Source organism: Adiantum capillus-veneris, chromosome 24, assembly GCF_014529385.1.
Source record: "Adiantum capillus-veneris isolate H3 chromosome 24, ASM1452938v2, whole genome shotgun sequence".
Classification (NCBI taxonomy): domain Eukaryota; kingdom Viridiplantae; phylum Streptophyta; class Polypodiopsida; order Polypodiales; family Pteridaceae; genus Adiantum; species Adiantum capillus-veneris.
The window spans coordinates 87,525,881-87,547,680 of NC_140954.1; the positions used below are offsets into that span (position 1 = coordinate 87,525,881).

The following is a 21,800-nucleotide window of genomic DNA, read 5'->3' on the forward strand; positions in this document are numbered from 1 at the left end:
CTCATGTTAAACTCATCATTTAATATGGGTAAGTACCAGGGGAGAAAAAGCTAGAATATTGGTTAAGCTGGCAGACCGGCCACAGTAGGGATCCAAAGCAGGGAAAATAGGGATCCAAAGGGGGGGCCATCTACAAAAGAGAAATGTGCAACAATGGGCTCAAAGACCCTAAGGTTCAGCCCATTAAGACTTCCAAAATGCTAAGGTGCCAAAATTCAAAGGCTATGTCCAATGGTCCAACCCTAGGGAAAATTGGATGCTTTGAGTGTACACAAAAGTCTTTGCAAGCTCCTACATAGGAGGGGCGAGCCCTTTTAGTAGGGGATGAGAGAGAAACACACACACACACACACACACACACACACACACTCATGCAAGCCCCTTTACACAAAGGGCATAGTGGACACATGTCAGCTCCTTAGGCCAATTGCCCACAAGGTGCACTCAACTCCTATTGGATGGCCATAGAGGTGGACCAATGAGAATTAGGCTAGAGTTAATCTAGTTTATTAATTTGAAAACACTTAATAAAAGAACCAATAAGAATAAAGCTCTCTAGAAGACTATTGGACAGTCTCCCAAGGGGTCCCATGAGCATTCAGCAGCCCGATGGATTGTTTGATTCCTATTGGCCAGAAGACAAAGGGGTCCAATGAGAGTTTAGTTGCATTATTTAATATCATCTAAAGCTCTCACAAAAGGGGAAAGGGGAACACATGTCACAAGGCTATCACTTATGCTTCTCAATTATGATTGGCTAAGCTTTGCAGGGTCCAATGGGGTGCCAACAAACGTAATTTGCAAGAGGGGTCGACCAAGAGAGAGAGGGGGCTGATTTTGGCAAGGAATTATCACACAAACACTCACACAATCTCATGTGTGGAGCAAGAAGACTCTCTCTCTCCTTCCCAAGCTTTAATGGAAAGCTCATCATCTACTCCAAGCTTGTGAGAAGGGAGGCCTACACCACCAACTCTTGGCTTTGTGATGCAAATCCAACCAAGAGCCAAGCTTCAATGCATGCTCATTTCCTCTACCATGCTAACTACTAAGCTATGCTAAGATTTTATGAGTGATTATGTGAGGAGATATACTTCTTTCTCGTAAGACTACTTCTTCTTCCTCTCAATCTACTCTCATACCCCGCTAGCTCTCACCATCTTCGAAGGTGTGTGAGGTCTTGGGTTTGAGACCGTGAGAGAATTGATGTTTTGTTTATAAGTGTTTGCTTAGTGCTTGAAGCTTCCATCTTCATTGCACTAGCTAGTTATTGAAGGAACACAAAGAATTGTATTGTAAAATGTCTCCCTTGATGGGGGAAACATATAATACAAAGCCTTTTGGAGGGGGGACCGGCCTCCATGTAAATCCGGTCCTCAACTGTTGTCAATAGCTTAATTTCCCTCTCTTTTGAAGTATTGTTCATGCCTATCTAACTAGGTGTTATGATTTTTGTTGCTCTCTCCATCCAAGCATTCTTGCTATGCTCATTAGGACTCTATTCTAATGAAATGCTCACTATGTTTATGCTATTTTCCGCTACACACAAGTTACTAGGCCATTAAATGTTACACTCACACCCCGTGTTTTGTGTCACATGGGCTAACCTCCTCACCCGCACGCACATTGTGTATCCCCAAACGTTTTTTATGAGGCTATATTGTGAGTTAACATGCACTACCCAGGTTCTTGGGTTTGAATTCGTATCCAGGTTTGGTTTTGATGTGACACTCACGACTGCAATCTCCCCGGCATTCTTGCGTGAACTTCCCAGCCCCTTGATCCCCCCTCTCTCTCTCTCTATATATATATATATGTATATATATATATATATTATAATGATATAATGCTAGGTATTACTTAGTGTTGAGGAGTGTCAACCCATCATCATCCTTTGAGTGCTAAAAGGCATGCAACAAAATTAAATTGTATGTGAGGATCAAAACATCACAAGGGATTAAATCATTATTGTAGCATCTACATTAAACTAGGAAAATGGTATACTCTATGCTAATTAAAGCATCTTGCACTAATTGCAGCTGAGCCCGTGCTGATTAAAGCATGCCAAACTGCGATGAGTAAAGCGTGGTAGGTGTGAAGGGTTTGGTTGACTTTGTTGGCTTTAGCAAGCCATCTATCATGCTACCACATTTGAGATGCATCTCCTCTCCCCTGGCAATGGATAAATATCGGCCTAGTAGCATACGTGTAGGTGGGCAATGGATAAGTATCGGCCTAGTAGTGTATGTGTAGGTGGTAGTCACTATGGTAAGAGATTTGTCAACTTTTGTGGCTTCAACAAGCCATCTAAAATCTCATGTAGGTGACCACATGTGACTTGTGTCCCATCTTTTACATTTGAGTCACCATGGTAGCATACATGTAGGTGGAAAATGGATAAATATTAGTTTGGTAGCGTACATGTAGGTGGGCAATGGATAAATATCGGCCTAGTAGTGTATGTGTGGGTGGTGGTCACTATGGCAAGAGCTTTGTCAACTTTCGTGGCTTCAACAAGCCATTTAAAGATCATGTAGGTGACAACATGTGACTTGTATCCTCTCTTCTACATTTGAGTTTCCATGGCACTAGGCAGGAGCCTTGTTGATTTCAACAAGGGCACTATAGACTGGGAATATAATCAACTTTGGAACATTGGGCCCCAACTCCTTCATTCCCTCATGCAAGATCTTGTACGTTTTATCAATATCTTTTTGTCCTATTTAAAAGATAAGGATATTACCTTCTGGCTCAATAAAACATTTATGCATAACAATAATAAGTGTTGCATATGGATAGTCACTTTTTGATTGCTTTGCATTCTTGAAATTCTCTTCTCTCTTTGGCTCATGCAGATTGTGTCATTGCAGCTTTCTAAAGTGAACCATATGATTTTCATAGGTGACTGTTAACCCATGATGCCATTATTATTCTTTTTCATATTTTTAGTCATGGTCCGGGCTTGTCAGTTCCATAGGTTTATGGTTAAGGTTTGGTGATCACCAATAATAGGTGCACCACACTTATTTAGTGTGATGATTGGCTGAATGTGGATGCATGTATGTGAAAGGGATGGACCCATAGGATTGTAAACCTAGGATTTTCTCATTCTGAAAGTATGAAGCTTGCTCTTGCCTTATCCTCTTGTGTTGTATGTCTGAGTGAGAGAGAGAGAGAGAGAGAGAGAGAGAGAGAGAGAGAGAGAGAGAGAGAGAAAGAAATGAAATGAAATGAAATGTTCTATTAACGTCTTCAAAAGGTCAAAGTCACCTATGAGACCAGAAAGTTACAATGTGGTGGATCAGAGAGAGAGAGAGAGAGAGAGAGAGAGAGAGAGAGAGAGAGCAGAAGCGATCAAGCAGTGACAAGCACAACGAGAGTGAGGAGGATAAACAGTAGCGGCAACTTATTCCTCTTGGAGTGCGTAGGATCCTCTCAATGACAACAGTTCAGGAGGTGAGTGACACGCCATCTGTAGTCATAGAGCTTGTTTGTGTTCAAAGGTTGTGTGCTTGCAGCCCCTGTGGCTCGCACACGGTGTTGAGCAAGTTCCTCACAATTGACATTTTTGGCACCGTTGCGGAGGAGCCGCTCTAGGCCAAGCTCCAACCGTAGATTGCATTCTGTGTTGAGGCTATTTTTTGCTTGTTTGAAAGGTCGGGAAGCGTGTGTGTGTGTGTGTGTGTGTGCATGTGCAGATCTGGATGCGATGATGAGGATTGTTCTGATGTTTTTTTCGCTAATCTAGGCTCTAGTTCATTTCTATTCACATTTCTTTCGTATGACAATGTCAATTATTTTTTTGTTTTGTCTTTATTTCTAGGCTCTGTGAAGTCAACCAATTTCAGATTTGTTGTTAATGCAAGCTTTGCCGAGGTCAATTTTTGAATTATTTCCTCTAAAAATCAGTAAAGAAAAAAACAAAAAAAAACAAAATCGTCCTGTAATTGGGTGAAATTTTTTGAATTGACAAAAAAATGACTCCAACTAGTCCCCGTGTAAGTGAGAAAATGAAAGAGCCCTATTAGCACTAGCCCCGATCTCGATCTCGGTCTCGGTCTTTATTTATATATATAAGAAGTAGATCCTCCATAGCTTCCTTTCAAGTGAAGGAATAGTGTGTCTCATCTTATATATATACCCACTTCTAAAGAGCAAAAGTAAGTATGTGGGATCTATGCTTCACCTTTCCCTCCACAAAGCCTCCTTTAGACTTTCACCTTTTCCCTACACGACCAAGTAGAAATCGACTATTTTGAGGTTTGCAAGAGCTTTGGGTAGCCTAATTGTGTGCTATAAAGCAATGTAAGATTTCCACCTTTCTAGAAGCGCGAAAATGAGCCCTAAGCTTTATTTGAGAAGCTTAGACATGGCAACTGGTAAACCACTATCTCAAAAATAGCTAAAATTGGTAGTTTTGAAAAAACATTTGTTGAAAGAATGCAGGACCCACTATGCCACAAAAGGAGTTGGATGACGATGTGAAGCGAATGATTTTATGTTGAACCACTACTTCCCCCCACCCTTGAGCTATCAAGAGACATAGCCAAAGGCTAGGTTCAGACGACCTGACAGAAGGCGGCATTGACAGAAGGTGCGTACTTCCACGTGTCACATGGGAATTGGGAAAAAACAACGTTGCACTCTTCCGGACCTACGCAAAATTGGGCACTATTCCGCAAATATGGCTCGGTTGGGTGGCCTGAGCTCTAAGGCCTTCTCTCCTCCTGCTAGCGTGGGCAGCATTTTACGAGACCAGAAAGTGTTACCTGGGGTGACAAGAAGCCGAACAAATGTGGTTTTTGGCATGGGTCAGCCTCCTGTCACACGATTAGTCTGTGTCCTCATCTCCTAAGGATTCTTTTCTTATTGATGTTGGAACAGGTGATGAGGGGACATGAAGAATGCTGGCTTCGAGACAGCTTTCGAGAAGCACAGGATGAGTGCTACGGATGAGTTAAGTTTTGGGGATTTCATCAAAGGGGGATGGCTAATTCTATAATGGAGGAGCTAGGTTTTGGTATTGGCTCTACAAGGAACGACTACACAGACAAGACCAAGCCTGCAAAGCAACTAGAAAAAGCATATGGTGCAGCAGATGCTTTTGTGAGCAGTGGTTCCTCTCCCCTCGCTAGAACACCTGAGAGAAGCAGTCGGACTCGTATCCCTCGACGCCCTAGTGCATCTTGAATGATTCCGTTGTCTACAGGGAGTGGCAAAGACCGTTCTAAAAGGCATGCAAAGGGCCAGTGCTCTATTGAAGTTCCAAAGTGAACAATATCCCTCACAACAGAAATCCTCTTAGAGCAATCGCATCACAGATCATGCTTGCTCTTCAATGCTCAATGGCCAAAGGCAAGAGCCCTTGCAAAGTTGACACCTCATGCAAAGATGTGTCCCTTGGGAAATCTACAGAGACCAAGAGCTCACCGGCAACAACAAGCCTGATTCATCAAATACTATTTGATGACGTCTGTTGTGGTGAGGAATCCAAACAGCAATTATATCATTGCAAATCACTTACTAATACACAAGGCAACATTGAGCAGCACAATCGACCTGTGAAGCTTAATAATGTGGAATAACTGTGATCACACATTGCGGCAATATCACCTGATTATTCCTTTCAGAAAAACAGAGTTCTAATGCAAAAAGTAGCTCGGCATCTTACCCAACCACAATCAGCCAACAACCCATCATTAGGAAGCAAGCCTGATAGACAACCGCAAATCGGCCAACCATGCCTAGCTTAGAAGCAACACTGTAGGCACCTCCCAACTTCAAAACATTTAGAGCAACCAAATTCAGCAGAAAGCGCTCTGAACATTATGGCCATTAGCAATAGTTGGACAACCCAAAACTCAGCAACCCACAACTTATGATCACGAGGTCCATTACTCAACTTGAACTTCATCAAGTTAGATAATCTGATTCAGTTAATAAGGAAAAAACAAGGCAGAAAAGGATTTCAACACCTCTGTTTTCATATACAAAAGTCTTTTTTTTCAAAACAAATCTCTGCTAATGAGTAGGACAAAAGGGGGACTACTATGTATGCTGCCGTCTCTAGCTTCATATCACATGCCAGAGAAATGTAAACGTAATGTGTGGAGCTGCAACTCGGATCTCGCAACTTGCAAAAACAAACCAGCAACAAGGGAAATTGAGCTGCTTATGCTTGGAAAGCTCTTAGAGAAGGTCCCCAGATGGAAAGAAATTGATCCACAAATTTGGGACAAGATTGAAAAATCCCATAGATCAATCAGCAACTCCCATCTTGCACCAAACAGCATTGCGTACTCGGCTCAGATCTCTGCCTTTCAGAGTCCTCCCAAGTCTTTCACCACTCCTTCACAAACTGAAAAGGTTCTGCGCTGGCTCCTTGCATATTCTCTTGCGAGGAGCTCATTGATCGGGTGGCAAACGATCATCATCGTCATCATGTGATCATCATCATCGAATACTGCACCGGATTTCATTATTGCGCGGTGACATGGAGAGAGAGAGAGAGAGAGAGAGAGAGAGAGAGAGAGAGAGAGAGAGAGAGAGAGCACGGCCACAGCAGTTGAGAACATCTTTTGTTTTGGGATGCTGAGCGAAAACAGTGCAGAAACACTTACTTTCTGGACGCCACAAGCCCCAACCAAAATAGCATTTGCATGCATGTTGTCCACCTAAAGAAGATACCCTCCCATGGCAAATCGTCATTGGCCAAAGCCCCTATGGCCATGCTAGCAAAACTCCTCCCCATAGACCCTGCCATAGGCAGTGCCAATAAACTCCATACATATAGAAAAAGCACCACCAAGAACGACATCTTTCACCAACAACCTCTCACTAGCAATCACACAAGCATTCAAAGTGCAAGCGTAGGTGATTGCATCCAAAGAAAGGCCTTCCCTTTGCAACCAGCAAAAACAGTGTGAAGCCTCCTTGCCACACCCATGCTGGGCATATCGTGCAATGAACGTGCTCAAAGAGACAACATCTGAAAGGCCTTCCTTTTGCATCTGGTGAAAACAGCCCGGAGAAAACAAAGAAACTCTTAGTGCTTTCATGAGGGCACCATATTTTGCGTACATATCAATCAAAGCACCAGCAAGAAAGTCATTTGTCACTAACAGGTCTTGAATAGCAATCACACAAGCATTCGAAGTGCAAGCTGAATCGATTGCACCCGGAGAAAGTTCTTGCCTTCACAACTGGCAAAAACAGCCTAAAGCCTCCTTGCCACATCCATGCTGGGCATATCCTACAATCAACACGCTCCAAGAGACAATATCTTGTAGAGGATGCCCCTCAGACATTCAAAGTGCGAGCATAAGTGAGTGCATCCACAGAAAGGCTTTCCCTTTGCATTTGATGAAAATAGCTCTCAGCATCCTTGCCACAGCCATGTTGGGCATATTATGTAGGCAATGCATTCCAGGTGAAGACATCCCAGATAAAAAGCTCATCAATCAATTTTTGTGGTTTTCTAGGGAACCACATTTGGCAGACATATCGACCAAAGCAATACCAAGCAAGACACCTTTCTCCAACCATGCCTAGCGATCTCATCGTGAATTCTCTCACCCATGTCAACGATTGGCATAGTGCCAGAGGCTTTAAAGGTGCCAGCATAGGTGATTGTATCTAGAGAAAGGCCTTCATTTTGCATTGAATTAGAACAGCCCAAAGCTTCTTTGCCACAACCATGGTCACATCTGCAATCTTCGTGCTCATAGAGATGGCATAATGGAGAGAATACATACAATGTACATATCGACCAAAGCACTGCCAAGCATGCCATATTTCTCCAATAGCAGCTGCCTAGCAATGTCATTGTGAATTCTCTCATCCATTCAACAACTTGCATAAGGCCACGGGCCTTCAAGGTGCAAGCTTAAGTGATTGCACCTGGAGAAAGGCCTTCCCATTGCATCTGGTTGAAAAACCTAAGCTTCCTTCCATGTTGAGCATATCTGCAATCAACACGGTGCATACTCCAAGAGACGACATCCTAGAAGGTATGGATGTGGTCCCTTCCAATGCATTGATTGCATGGCATGCACAAAAGGGACTACTCAAGAATGTAAAAGAATGTAAACAGCATCAGTTGAGGATGTCTATCACGAATTTTCTGTGCTTCTGTCATGGCACCATCTTTTGCATGCATGCTGACCAAAGCATTGCCAAGCATGACAAATTTCTCCAAGGCCCCCTGTCTAACGATCTCATTGTGAATCACCCATGTGAACGACTTGCATAAGGCCACATGCCTTCAAGGTGCGAGTGTAGGTAGATGCATCCGGAGAAAGCCCTTTTCTTTGCACAGCCCAAAGCTTCCTTCCCATATCCATGTGGATGAGTAGATCTGCAAAACGCGCTCCAAGAGAAGACATCATGGAAAGGATGTCCATTAAAATTTTTCTCAGCTTTCATGATGACACCACATTTTGCATACTTATCAACCAAAGCACTGCCAAGCATGACATATTCCTCCAATTACACCCATTGCCTAGCTATCTCATTGTGAATTTTCTCACCCATATCAATGACCAGCTTGCATAAGGCCACAGGCCTTGAAAGGTGAGAGAATAAGTCACGATTACAGCTGGAGAAGTGGCGGCAGCCATGCGACAGTGCTGTTTTGCTGCTGCGTCCCTGTCCTCGACGGGTTGATTTGCCTGCATCATATATCCTTTAGGGGTTTAGTTGCAAAGGTCGACGAAAGCTGGTGCATTGACGATAGGTCAGAAGAAGAGCGCAGAGGAAGCTAGGTTGCACCAGTTTGCAAGTAACGGCTGAAGCTGCAATATTAGTTGCTACCTTCCCATCTATACTCCTTCCATTCCATATTATAAAGGATTCCTGGCCGCTGAGAGAGAGAGAGAGGAAAAGAATCTAGCCTACCGAGAGCGACCGAAGGCCGTCAGCAATACTGGTAGTTTACAACGCCAGATTGCCTCAATTTTCCAACTTTGCCAAACTCGGCCCCCACGTCATGAATTGCAGATGAATTCGTGCACGTCAGCACAAAAGGATATTAAGCACATCAAGCCAAGGTTGTTGATGCCTAGTCGGGGTTCTACCCCAGCCCGCGCGAATTTGCTCTAACTTTCTTTGCTAAAATGTGGGAACGACATTTGGATCAAAGCGCCACCAAGCACAAAGTCTTTCTTTAGGATCCCCCGAGTAGCGATCTCATTATAGATTCTCTCACCCGCATGAAGGACTAGCATAAGGCCACGAGTCTTAAAGGTGCAATCATACTTGACGCATTTGGAAAAAGGCCTCTCCTTTGCATCTAGTTAAACAACCCAGAGCTTCCTTGCCATAGCCATGTTGAGCATATCCTACAAATTATCAACATGTTTCAAGTGAAGACATTTTGGAGAGGATGCCCATTATGAATTTTTTGTGCTTCTACAATTGCACCACAAATGGCATACACATCGGTGAGCACTACCAAGCATGACATTTTTCTCCAACAACCCTGCACCAGCAATCTCATTGTGAAGTCTCTCAACCATGTCAACATCTTTCATAAGGCTAGAGGCCGTCAAGGTGAAAGCTTGTGTGATTGCATCTCAAGAGAGACATTCCATTCGCATTCTGCTAACAACAACTCAGTTCTTCCTTGACACAGTCATGTTGGACATAGCCTACAGTCCACGTGTTCCAATGATGATATTTTTGAAAAGAAGCCCAGCAAGAACTAGGACTAAAGGGAATTCCTTTACCTCTACATTTGAAAGAGAGAAGAGGAATGTTTTTACCTTACACCCATGTGAAGATCTTGTGTATGTAAGGTCCCCGACCTTCAAGGTGCAAGCATAGATGACTACATTTGGAGAGAGCCCTTCCTTTTGCATCTTATTTAAATAGATCATAACTTCCTTGACACAGCCATGTTGGACATATCTTGCAATCAAAATGTTCAAAGTGATGGCATTCCCAAGAGGATGGCCATCAAGAACTTTCATGCTTGGGCAATGCCACATTTGGCGTACATATGAACCAAAGCACCACCAAGAACAACATCTTTCGACAATAGCCATTGACTAACAATTTCATTGGGAATTTTCTCACCCATGTGCAAGCCTAAGTGATTGCATCTAGAGAGAGGCCTACTCATTGTATTCGGTGAAAACAACACAGTGCTCATGTGTAACATCAACAATGACAACCCCTGACTTCTTTTGCTACCTGTTGGCAGGGGGAATATTTAAAATTTGGTAGGCCCTAAGATCCTCACTAGGAATTGGCTCTAGAGCCTTGTCAAACTTGTACCTCAGCCTTGACACAAGCGCAAAATCTTTGCTCATGAGTGTGACCCTGTGAGAAAATGCAGCTGCAATGTAGCTATCCTTCATGAAATATATTAAGAAATCTTCAGCAACCTCTTGAAGGCACATCAAGGCTTGAGATTGCCACCTTACTGAAACAAAACTTTTTACTTTTCATCATGCTAACCATTATGTTTGATATCTCCTTGACTACTCTCATGAAGGGCAACCTAGGGATAAGAAGACAAGTATATTTCTATGCTTTCTTGATCTCCCTTAAAGATTTCACTTGATAATTCATTCTCTTCTGGCAGTGGGCCTCTAACAAAGTTTTGGAGCTTGTTTCTCCTCTTCATCCTTCTCTGATTCTGGATTGGCAATTGATTCCTCTTGGTTGTCTTCATGTTTATTTGACTCTTCTGGGACTTTGTAAACCTTTCTAGCGGTTTTCTTTGTTCTCTCCATGATAGATGATCAAAATAACCAAACCACGTGATAGGATAGGTTTCAAACTTTTAGGAGCACACGATATCGCACCGTGAAGGATGATAGGAAAATGTAAAGTTGGCACAAGAAAATGCCTGAAGGAAGTAAAAGGATAGGTTTCAAGTTTTTAGAAGCACACGGTATCACACCGTGAAGGCTGATAAGAAGATGTCAAACTAGCACAAGGGAATTCCTGAACGGAGCGATGCGGATAGCTCCAAAGATGTGCAACTGTATCCTATCGTGTTGTGCAAGCTGTCTAGAAGATGTGCCCAAACAAAGAGATGATCTTGTCATACAAGAATGCCAATTCCCCAAACCTTTGTGACATTGTCCTTAATTTTAAGTCAATGGGCAAACCCTTGGCATGAGGTAGAAGCATTGCTTATCGTTATGTACTTCAAAGAACTTTCTTTGCACATCAGGAGATCCTTCCAAATTAAAGATTGAAAATGCAAAAAGCAAAGAACTTGAAATTGTCTAACCTTATCACCCATATATGGCCAATTGTCTCAAAATCCAAAAGCACATGCTTGATTGAGAGTGAATTTCAATCTAATGTTTTTGTTCTTGCTTGAATCTAGGACCCAGTGAGAGACCATTCAGAGACATTGCAAAGTCCCCCCAAGTTTGTATGCTAGTAGCATTTCAAACATTGGAAATTACCGCATGATAAGCATAAAATTCAAGCCTTGCTTTACATAATGACATCTAGACTTTATCAAGCTTTTGTGCTCATAGCCATATGAAGCCTTTGAAAACATTCACATACCATGAATGATACACAATCGCAAAAATAAATCAACCTTGTCGCTCATAGACAAATAATCAACCTTCTTGAGTTGTATGTCATTGTAGAAGCATTATAAAAAAAACTTGCAATTAATGCATGTCATAATTGCAGTGACAATGCAACCTGATACTGGCCAATGTTGAGAGTAGATGCACATGATATTCAGTACATTGCCTTGATGACATAATGGGTTCTAATTAGCTCCTTGGCCATAGAGAATCATAACATAGGCATAATAGGAATCATGCTTGCTTGAAAATCTTGCTCCAATTAGGAAATCTTCCCATTTTGAGTGGACAAGCCTTGGAAGGGATTCCCCTTGGACATTGCAACTTGACTACATTATGAACATTTTAGGTGGTCTGCATAAGAACTAAACAAATGCCTTCCAAGAGTGAAAGTGAAAATCGAGGTTGTTTTGCCTCAAGAAAGTGCAAGACACACTACATAAAGGCTCCAAATGATGTCAAATATGTAGATCCAAGAAATAGGCTCATACCATAAGCAAAAACAAGGGTAAAACACACTTGATAGATCTTGAGGCATTCGTAGATTACGTTCCTCTATGTAGTTTAAATGAATTTCTAAGGGTGCGAACAACTTTGAAAGGGAGGTTAAACTCCAAGAAACTAATTGGAAAAGCCCTCAGGATCACAAATATGCCTCCACAATGAGTCATAAGAAAAACAACCTAAAACCTACAATCTCTCATGCAGACCCAAACTTGGTTTGTAACCATGCTCTAATACCAGTGAGAGGCCCAGGCTCCTACTGCATGCTCATCTCCACCCAACCATACTCCCTTTATAGGCCATTGACCCTCCTATGGGAGACCCCTTGGCATGCATGAGTAGTCTACGGCCTTTCCATCCCTAGTCCTATCATAGGCTTGGCATGCAAATCCAAGCAATTGAATGCATGATAGGTCTTCTTTCTCTTATCTATAATTCTAGCTATGCTTAAAGCTTTATCATGGAGTAAGCATATACATACTATTACTTATTTTCTTAAGCAATAGTACTTTTCATCCTCATCTACCTCTTACCCCACAATTCTTTCTCCTTGTAGGGATGTTTAGGTTTTGGGAAGGAGGGTTACACACAAAATTATGAAGTTCATTATCTTATTGATTTGAGCAAAGCTCTGCAAGAAACAATCTTGTATTCTAAGCAAAGCTCTCATTGAGAATTATAATACAAAGTCTTTTTGCAGGGGGGGGCCGTCTCTAAGAAAATTCAGTCCTCATCAAGTTATCAATCTTAATTGTGTGGCTCTCTTCAAATTATGTGAATGAATTCCATGTTCTAGTTTGTGAAATGTGCAATAAAATTAGTCCGACACAATCTAAAGCTCTCCTCTAAATAATATCCATAAAGGAAAACTCCCCTTTCATAAAATTCCGTTTTGGTTTTAAGAAAATACTAGATTCTATGACATTGGTATCAGAGCTAAGGTTTCTCTTTTTTTGCCTAAGAAGAGAGGTCCTTGAGTAACTATGAAAGGTTGGAGTTGTTCATTGCAATAGTGTAAGTGGGACTGGGATTTTATTTTCATGATTGACATACCAACTTGCGGGGTATGGGGGACACCATCTGGAACTATGGTCTTAATAATGAATTCTTTTTAGACTTTCCTATGGCTTAACCATTATTGAGCTATTAGCCACTTGATAGGAACCAGTGTCAGCCCGGCATCATTAAACCCACTCCACTACTCTTTGTAATTAACAATATTCTAAACCACAAGTGTAGTTACTTGAGTGCTTATTTTCAAGTGTTAGAGGAGTAATAGCCAAAGTTTTGGAACTTTCAAGGGAAAATCTATCACACACATACAAGGAACTCTAATCATGGAACAACATAATCAAGAGAATAAAATTAATATTGACAACTTGGATTTAACGCATGGTGTGACCACTGATGATGGTCAAAGTGTTGTCAACTAAAAAATATTGGCAAGACCTCCAAGGAAAAATGTTCAACAAGAATCCATGCATCAAGAACATTCAAGGTAGAGGCATGAAAGTGACACCTCCATTACATCTCAAAGTGGTGAAACCCCAAGAAGGCAGTGGCAAGCACAGTGGTCACCCAGCCCTTCCAAGAAGAAAGAAGAAGAGGAAGTCATTAGGAACTCCCTCCATTGACAATCCCAAGAAGAAGAGAAAGTCATTAGGCACTCCCTCCATTTGCAATCCCAACAAGAAGAGAGAAAACAATCCAAGAAGGAGGAACAAGAGAAAGCGGTCACCATCCTCTCCTCCTAGTCCTCCTTCTCCTTCTTCTTCCTCTTCATTGTCATTATCTTTTGATGAGGAGATCAATGAACTACCACCCAAGAAATAAAAAAGAAGAGGTAAACAAAGAATTTATGTGGCATGGAAGAGGTCACACAATGTTAAAAACTTCAGAGAAGGAGAAAGGAGCATCACTTTCCTTACCTACAATGGAACATTTGGAGCAGCTATGATAAAGTGTTGGCTTTCCAACAATTTGACATGGATCTTGGAGATGCTAATTTCTTGGAATCTTCAAAGCTATGAAATGTCTCCTTGCATTTACAAAAGTAAGTATGTCAATGGTGGGCAAGCCTACATGCCAAGGAGAAGCTCTAAAGACATGGAAGGCCTTGAGGATTGTTATTATGAATCAATTCCTTGATAGAAATGCCAAAGATAAAGTCCTTATAGAATTGAAGATGGTCTTATGAGTCTATTCAGAAATATGCAGATAAATTTTGGGAGTTACATCTCATACCCATTAGGAGATATACTTTGTGGAACCAAAGAAACAATTTTGTGTCGGCCTACCCGAAGAGATGAATGAGTGTACTAACTCACAAAGGACCAAAACTCTTGCAATGGTCGTACAGCACACGATGGTTGTCTCAAGAATTCACTTCCAATAAGGAAATAAGAAGGACCCCAAGACTAGAGAAGCTAAGGAACAAACTGATCAAAGCGGAAGAACAATGCAATGCAAAATTCTTCCAAAGAACAACAAAGAAGCAAAGGCAAAAGGATAAATGCTACAAAAGTATTTAAAAAAGGTCACACAAAGAGATAGAGTGATAACAAGTGCTTCAAGTGTGGGGACCAAAGACATGTTTAGCATATATGCCCTAAGAGAAGTGACCATAATGACCCTCCTAGAGCTACCGTTGGAGAATCTCTAAAAGAGGAAAGCCATTGCAAATGTGTACCACTCTCTTATGCTTGGGGAAGAGTAAGAGACCATGATGCTTTCATACTTTTTGATCTTGGCTCCACACACAACTTTATTTTTATTGAGCTAGCTACTAAGCTAGGAATCCATGACTTTGAGATGGGGGATGTGGTGAAAGTAGATGGAGTTTTCAAAGTAGATGCATAAAGCTATGCAGATAAAAAAGATTTATTTATCTCCCCACTCAAGCATGATAGATGTTACTCTACAGGCCACCATGGTTTGATCGCATGGATGCCATACGAAGTTTCTTGAAAAAGAAGTATTATTTTCCTATAGGGCGGGAACATTACAGTACTTTTGATATAATTAGTGCAAGTCACACTATATTACTTGTACAAGCTCAAGCTTTAAACAAAGTAATGAGAAGTTCTTTTTCCTTTTACATGATTTTTTTCAAAGAGGCTAGAAATGAAGCTAAAGAGGAATTAATTTCCAAAATGAGTTTCAAAATGTGTTTATAGATGACATTCCCAAGGAGTTACCTCCGAAAAGAGGGCAAGATAATCATATCATAGAACTTATACCTGGTAGTTCACCTCCTAATAAGCCTTCTTATTGAGTCTAACTGGCTCAACAAGACAAAAATATGAGGCAATGAATGAAATTATGGAAAAAGGGATGGTCAGACCTAGTTCATCTCCATTTTGTTCACCAGTCTATTAGGACAAAATAAGGATGTACTTATAGAATGGGACTATCACGCACTTCATTGGATAACCATAAAGAATATATTTCCTATTCCCAAGATAGAGGATCTATTTGATAAGCTACAGGGGTCTACCAATGTAATAGAATAGATCTCAAAGTTGGTTATCACCAGATCATGAATGTGCTTGAAGATATTCATAAGATGGTCTTTCATACAATATTTGGCTTATATGAACTCCAACTTAGTACTCCCTTTTGGGATTACCAATGCGCCAGCTATCGTTAAGCAAATGATAGAGAGGATTTTCTAACCTGATCAAATCTTCATATGAGTAATCTTTGAGGACATTATTATCTACTCCAAGTCTATTGAATAATACAGGCATAATATTCAAGTTATAGTTCAAGTTTTGAGAGATAATAAGATTTATATTAATCAAAAGAAAAGTGAAATTTATTTAAAAGAGATTCGATACCTAGGTCATATTATCTCCCAAGGAGAGATCCAAATGGACCCTAAAAGGTTGGATGTAATAAAAGGAGGGCCTATACCAATGAATCTACATGAATTGAGAATCTTCGTAGGAATGTGTGCATACTATAGACGCTTCATAGAAAAATTCTCATTCATAGCAAGGTCATTGTATGAATTAACTAAAAAGAACATTAAACATGTATGGACTGTGAAAGAGAATGAATCTTTTGAAAATCTCAAAGCCAAACTAGTCTCTCAACCAATGTTAATATTACCCGACCTCTCAAAACCTTTTGAATTCCAATAGACATTGCCTTAGGGCTGTGTTGCTTCAAGAAGGGCATGCCATAGCATAGGACATTAGGATATTAAATAACCAAGAAAAGAATCTATGCATATATGAAAAAGAGCTATTCGGTATTTTACATGCCTTAGATACATGGAAGCATTATCTCCTAGGCGCCCCATTCATTTTGCACACAGATCACAAAAATCTTAAATAATTTCTCACACAAATCAAATTGAGTGATAAGCAAATGAGGTGGGAAAACACTCTTTGACAATTTAACTTTCATATTTCTCACATAGTTGGTAAGCACAACCAAGTGGTCGATGCTGTTTCAGTAAGACCAAAGGTGAATGTTGTATAAATAGCTACTCACATCTATCTTCTATAACAGATGAGTATGCTAGAATCCAAAACTCAAAGATATAATGCTAGCTATTGCACTAAGGAAGAAAGAGGAACAGTACTATGTGCAAGTTGGTTATCTTCTTTGTGGTAATAGGTTATGCGTTACACATACCTTACATGGAAAAGTTATCTATGAATCTCTGGCTCCCCCTTACGTGGGATACAAAGGGATGAAAGCTACTCTTAAAGGACTAGCAATGTTATTTTATTTCCCAACAATGAAGATACATATGCTTGACTATGTTTCCAAATGCATTGTATGTCAAAAGACAAGGTATGATAGAGGGAAGCAGTCTGGTTTGCTTCAATCATTTCCTATACTTGATCCCCCATTGAAGAGTATATCTATGGATTTCATCTTTGGATTGCCAAGATCTATTCATGGGAATATAGGGATATGGACAGTAGTAGAGCATTTTAGTAAACAAGCGCATTTTGTACATGTCAAAAATTCCATTAAAGCACATCATATGGCAACCTTCTTTATATCACAAGTCTTTCAGTATCATGGCTTACCAACATCTATAGTGTCTGGCAGAGATCCAAGAATGACTAGTAATTTTTGGAAATATCTATTTGAGAATTTGGATACTAAGTTGAATTTCTCCTCGGCCTATCACCCACAAATGAATGGCCAAAGTGAGATAGAAATGTCGAATATTATTGATCTAGTCAAAGCCTAAGTTACAAAAGGAGATCAAAGAGATCAATGGGAAAAGTATCTAGATTTAGTAGAGTATGGGTACAATAACACTATCCATACTTCCACAAGAAAGGCACCCATTGAGGTGATTCAAGGAAGACCCAAGCTCCCATTGATAGTCAAGATACTTGGGAAGTCTTCGCTACTACTGGCGAGTATAATAGAGACCTTAAAGAATCCTTTGATAAGATTAAGGAATTATATCCATCATGAAATAGAAGAAAAAGGCTTACTGATAAGCATAGAAAAGCCTTGACCGTCAAAGAGAATGATTGCTTAAGTTTTCCAAAGCATGATTAAGCCATACAATGGGCAAGGGGACACAAGAATGCCCAACGGGTCATCAAAAATATTATGTTGAAAGGATATTATGGCCCATTCAAGATCCTTAACACTAGGTTGGTAACCTAACAGGAAATAAAAGTGTCCTTTCAGGGTTTTGAAAAAAACCTCCAAAACCATAGTAGATCCACTCATTTTGTAAAATCCTTTCATGAGGTTATAGTTCAAGGCCTACTACACATGGAAAAAATAAGAAACTTGTAAAATTTCTCATCTTTTGGTCACACCAAGCCTCCAAAGTTGATGGACCAATACATTTTCATCAAAACAATCATTTCTTACGTTTGTTGCATAAAAATAAGATTAGGGATTTTTGTAGGACTTGAGATAAATTCCCTAGTTAACTTCAATGGGTTGGTGATCAGAACATATGATTGCTTCTCACTCACTATTTTTTGTTTTGCTAAAAGAAATAGGTACAAAAAAGGTTAATTTTTAGCATTCTGCAAACCTATCATCAAAGTTTCTATAGCCACGCTCAATACAAATAATATATGCATGTTTTCTTAGTTCCCTATTGTCTTTAGGTTCATAAGGAGCCATGGAGCATGTCAAAAGAATAATACATCTCTTACCAAGGGGAATCTTGGGGACAAAGATGAAGTGCTAAATACAGCAAACATGAAAAAACTGGGTTCAACATTATGAGTTGTAGAATCCCATAGAAACTATTCAATATCTAGCCAAATTTGATCCTTATGACTTCATATGGTTACTACCTACAAAAGCCATGTAGTTGTCACAAGAAACTATTAATATTGCAAAAGCTATACTTGATATACTAGAATGTTTTGTTTTCTTCTATAATTGAAAAAATCAACCATCGTTGTCTACTATGCAAAATAGGGTATTAGGTGCCCCAAAACTCAAGGAATATTAGCTTTATGTTACAATATGCGACATTGAAAATCAAAACTGCATTTGGATATCATGAAAGCCACCAAAAAAATCATAGAAGATCTAAAATTGGCTAAAAAACAAGATTTGACAATTTTTGTAATTTGGTCATAACTTACAACTCTAACATTTATTTCTCCCTAGAAGCATCAGGACATGTTGAGGACTACTAAAGATAGTTCTCTAGCATTATAGACCTCACAAACATGAATTCTAGAGTGGTATAGTTGCAAAAAGTTGAAAAAAGCCAAAAACAAGACCCGTTTTTTCACATAGTTTAGGTTGTGAAATGTTGTGCAAGGACAAGGTTAAAGATGGAATTGATATTCCAAAAAAATGTCGAGTTTTTTTCAGCTCATGAGACAACTTTCTAGACAGATAGCACCTCAAAATCCATTTTGAAACTCTGGACATAATTCAAGGAAAATGGTCACTTAACAAGACATAAAAGTGTCCTATGACATAAAAGTGTCCCATTACCAACCTAGTGTGAAGACACTTAATAAATTGGCTTACATGTTAACGTTACCTAGCACTTGGTTCATTCATAACGCTATTTATATCAGCCTTTTTAAGCCTTATAAGGGCGAGCCACCCAAAGACTCGATGATCGATGATCCACCCAAGTTGGAAGGTCAAGTAGAGATGCTACAACATGAGAGCATCCTACGACATGAAGACAAGGTTTTAAGAAGTGGTAAGACTATTCGTTGTTAAGTTTAAGAATTATCCTTTTGAACATGTGAGATGGATGCATGGCATCCAGTTAAAGAATAGTGCAAACCTTGTAAATGCTTACAATGACTCATGTCAAAGTTAAGAACCACGTATGAACAAATGTTTTTTATAAATAATTTCTTGTTTTGACTCTAATATTTATTTTAAATGTCCCTAAGTTTTTAACTATATGTGTACAATGAATCATGCTTGTGGTAGTTTAGTCTCTCAAACACCTAGTAGACCTTGCCAATCTAATGCGGAAGATGATAAGGGCTAAGTAAAGATATGCTTCTGATATCTAAGTCTTCCAAAAACCAAGTGGAATTGGTCATCACTCTGGAATGATGTCGATAGGTCAAAAGGGATCCTCTACCCAAAGTAAAAGGACTAGCTATGAATTTATTTTCCCTACTCCATAGATAACCACTATGATTTCAAGGTAGAGTTAATGTCATAAAAATTAAATTCTAACTTTCTAAAAATATTTTCCATCTTAATTTGGTCGCTTAATTCTAAGAAAAATAAAAGAGAATAAATTTTTTATATTCATGTTCTTGTAGACCTTTCTCAATCAAAGGCTTGTGACCAATTAAGGAAAGAAGTCTATAAAAGAGGAAGATTTATTGCTATTTAATTATCCCAAGTCAAAGGTACATGTCAAGGCAAGATAAGTGTATCACAACCAACCTTGATCAAAGTTAAAGGACAAAGGACATTAATTAGATCAATTATAAGAGTTTAAGAATAAAAACTAACTTTGTAAATTTTAGGTAATTGAAATTACTCATTAGACTTCAAGTATGAAGTGTGGGAAGCCTTAAGGTAAAGTTAAAATTTACCAAAGTCATTCGAATTGAGGACCGGCTTCATGGTACCTCCAGGGATTGTGCTAAGATTTTTCATAGGAGGTGAAGCTTTAAAGCCCAAGGGTGAGTTTAACCTTTACCAAAGTCCATCCTAACTTATCAGGTTCTAAATTCGTAGGTAGTCTTTAGCCCAATTATCTTCATAAAGCCTCCAAAGGATAGTGCAAAGGCCTTGCAAATGAGCTAGTTAAATTAAGATCAATTCTGTGGTTTTTAATTAATGGAAGGAAAAAGCAAATGACTAAGGTTAGATCAGCCCTACTATATTTGGTAAGTTGACTCTAGTCCTTCTTTGCACAATTTGTCTAGACACATGTCCCAAGTAGCTTGCATATGATTAATCAATAATAGGCAAGTATGTGCATGTGTTCTTTAGTCAAAAGAAGGTCCAAAATGAGGGGAGACAAGTTGTTCAAGAATAATGTGTTCACTTATGCATCAAAATTGGAATTCAAGTCTTCACTTCTCATTGGTCCATGTAGTGCGCATTCAGTTTAACACTTTTGGGCAAGTGATCAAGAGGACAAAAGAGAGGGCTCTTGGGGATTTTGAAGTCTCTTTCTCTCATTTTTGCAAGTTTTCATTGTGGCAATGCAAATGAAAATGCTCTCTCTCTCTCTCTCTCTCTCTCTCTCTCTCTCTCTCTCTCTCACATGCTCATGTGGGAGCTCAAGAGTGAGTTTCTATGCTCAAGCTCTTGGATATGGATGCAAATCCAAGCAAGTGAATGCATGAAATATCTTCTTCATATTTGCTATCATTCTAGCTATGCTTAAAGCTTTCCCATGGAGTAAGCATATACATAATACTATTTCTTTGCTCAAGAAATACTTCTTTCATCCTCATATACCTCTTACTCTTAAATTATTTCTCCCTAGTGGGGTGTTTAGGGCTTGGAAAGGAAAGTAACACCATGAAATCATGAAGTTCATTATCTTCTTGGTTTAAGGAAAGCTTTGCACGATCACAGGCTTATATTGCAATCAAAATCTCTCATTGGGAGAATTATAATACAAAGTCTTTTTGGAGAGGGGACTAGCTTGAAGCAAATTGTCAATATTAATTGTGTGATTCTCTTCAAGTTATGTGTATGAATTTGATATTCAAGTGTGTAAAATGTGCGATGAAATTAGTCTGACACAATCTAAAAATATTCTCTAAAGAATCCTCTTCCTCTTTTATAATTTAATTTTGCTTTTCTTGTAAGAAAATACTAGATTCTCTAACATAAAATGAATTCATAAGAAGTATTGAACATCATGGTTCAATTGGAGAGTATGCTATTTGCAAAGGTGCCAATGGAGGCCCCATGGGTAGCAAGGAAAAGAGTGTTCTGTGGAGTGGTAAGCTATGATATGTCCAACTAGGCGCACTATAGATGGATGTGTACACAAAGGTGGATAGAATGGTAGCATAGGGTGATGGGGATGCGACGGCTGCAATGTAGGTGGGTGTATCTCCCTAGATCCTGACACATTGCCAAAATGTAGAGTCGACCCTAGCTCACTCAAAAGCCACTGATACAATGTTCTAGTAGACTCTTGCACTCCATCGCCAAGCCACCACATCTATAGAAATATAGTCAAGGAGTGCATTGCTAACTCTCATGAATGTCCCAAAAGGCCACTTAAAGAAGCACATATACACCACTAGACACTACACTAACAAATATAGTTTG

General features: G+C 39.7%; 1 pseudogene; it reads left to right on the forward strand.

Annotated features, from left to right (window-relative positions):
- The first annotated feature begins 4,265 nt into the window (after positions 1 to 4,265).
- On the forward strand, positions 4,266 to 6,561 carry LOC147426715 (uncharacterized; annotated as a pseudogene).
- The last annotated feature ends 15,239 nt before the right edge of the window (positions 6,562 to 21,800 follow it).